This window comes from Penaeus vannamei, chromosome 23 (genome assembly GCF_042767895.1).
Source record: "Penaeus vannamei isolate JL-2024 chromosome 23, ASM4276789v1, whole genome shotgun sequence".
In the NCBI taxonomy this organism is placed as follows: Eukaryota; Metazoa; Arthropoda; class Malacostraca; order Decapoda; family Penaeidae; genus Penaeus; species Penaeus vannamei.
In genome coordinates this window covers 10439095-10441594 of record NC_091571.1, presented here as the reverse complement: position 1 = coordinate 10441594, position 2500 = coordinate 10439095, and positions in this window count along the sequence as shown.

The following is a 2500-nucleotide window of genomic DNA, read 5'->3' as shown; positions in this document are numbered from 1 at the left end:
TATTATCGTTATTGTTATCATTATCATTACTTATTGTTATATTCATTACCATTATTATGATTCTCCTTATCATTATCTCATTATCATTATTATTGTATTATCATCATTCCCAATATTCTCATTACTACTGTTATTGTTAGTAGCAATAATGATAACAGTAGGAGAAGAAGTAAGAGGTGGAGAGATAGAGAGAAATAGATATATATATAGAGAGAGTGAGATTCCTAAGAACATGCCGAGTATAACATTCTAGCATTTAGTTATCTATCCCAATATTGATAGATATAATCCCAGTATTGATAGATAACCTAAAAGAATGAAGCAAGTGAATCCACTTGCAGGCGCGCGAATCCGCTGTATAAGAACGCCGATTTTTTTCCGAGTCTCGCCGTCCCTCGCTACCTGTTGACGCAGCTGCATCGTGTCCAGCATCAATAAATGCAATAAAGACATTAATGTTTTTCCCTCGGGATTTCGTCTATCTGTTTGTTTACTCGTGTTTTTTCTTGATTTCTTCTAAATGTGTGTTTATAGAAGTTTTGTGTGACTGAATGTATAAATGCTTTTAAAAGTGAATGCTAGGTTGATGGATGAATGAAAGCAATTTCTCGTATATATATATATATGTATGTGTGTGTGTGTGTGTGTGTGTGTGTGTGTGTTTTCGTGTGTGTGTGTGTGTGTGTGTGTGTGTGTGTGTGTGTGTGTGTGTGTGTGTGTGTGTGTGTGTGTGTTTTCGTGTGTGTGTGTTTACGTGTTTGTGAATGTGCATGCGTGTTTGTGTGCGTATCCGTTTGCCTGTGCTTGAAGTGTGTGTGTGCGTGTGTGTACGAACGTGTTTACTTCCGGTGATCACAAAAGATATCAAATGCCATCGTATAATTTGACGACTAAGGCCTAAGCCGATTAACCCGATAACGCCGTTCAAAATGTGACTCATAATTATAACGATTGGTCTGGCAGGTTGAAATAATGTATGTGGTGCGATTTACTGGGTTGACAATGATACAAATTGCAATGATGCTAGCAGAGAGAGAGAGAGAGAGAGAGGGAGAGAGAGAGGGAGAGAGAGAGGAGAAAGGAGGAGAGGAGAGAGAGAGAGAGGAGGAGAGGAGAAGGGAGAGGAGAGGAAGAGGAGAGGGAGGAGAGGAAGGAGAAAGGGGAGAGGGGGAGAGAGGGGAAGAGGGGAAGAGGGAAGAAGGGGAAGAGGGAGAGAGGAGAGAGGAGAGGGAGAGAGGGAGGGAGGGAGAGGGAAGGAAGAGGGAGAGAGGGAGAGGGAGAGGGAGGGAGAAAGGGAGAGGGAGGAGAGGGAAGAGGGAAGAAGGGGAAGAGGGAGAGGGAGGGAGAGGAGAGAGAGAGGGAGGGAGAAAGAGGGAGAAAGGGGGGGAGAGGGGAGAAGGGAAGAGGGGAGAGAGGGAGAGAAGGGGAGAGAGAGGAAGAGAGGGAGAAAGAGAGAGAGAGAGCGTGGGGGGAGATAGACAGATAGGCAGATAGACAAGAGGGACAGAGATAGACAGATAGAGAGGATAGGGTTATAATAACGATCGATAATCATAATAACTTTTCGAGTGCCATGACTCAAAAACGAAAAGACAAAATGAAAAGAAACAACAACGAGACAAAAACGATAACTTTGATATAATAATAAAGACTTTTTTCAGCGCCGCGATGCAGATAAAAACAGAAATAAAATAACTCCATCATTCAAGGAAATAAAATAACTCACAGGCCATACCAACAGAAGCGAATCATAATCATAAAACAACTTAAGCCAAAGAAAGAAAGAAAGAAAGAAAAAAGAAGAAAATGATAATCATAAAAAAAGTTAAGCTGCAAAAAAAAAAAGAAAGAAAAGACTTTTAATCAGATGAAGAGATCGTATTTTCCAGGTGTCATGAGCGATAAAATATGATAAAATATGGGCGTGCGGGCGCGGGCGGGGAGTGGGCGTGGATGGGGCTAATGTCGGAAGAAACATCGCTTCTCCTTAAGTCTTTCTATGATCCGTAATGGATACTGCAGAGCCTAGACATGCAACGGCCATTTCTCTGTTTTTTTTTTTTTTTTTTTTTTTTTTTTTTTTTTGTCTGCTTGATGTACGTAGGCGATTGCTTCTGCAATATATGTGTATGTGTGTACGCCTTATATGTATATATGTACGCACTCATATACACGTATATCTATATATACGTCTACATATATATGTATGTGTGTGTGCATGTGCGTGTGTGTTCGTGTGCGTGTGTGTGTGCGTGTGCGTGTGTGTGTGTGTATGTGATTGTGTGTGTGTGTGTGTGTGTGTGTGTGTGTGTGTGTGTGTGTGAGTATATGATTGTGTGTGTGTGTGTGTGTATGCTTGTATGTTTGTGTGTGAATGCACGTTTGTTTTTGTTTGTTGTTGCATCTACTCACAACTCATAAAGATTAACGAAGAAAGATCAATCACACAGACAGATCCCAACCCTGCTTATCTCCCTCCCTGCACGCCTTTGCGCCAGAC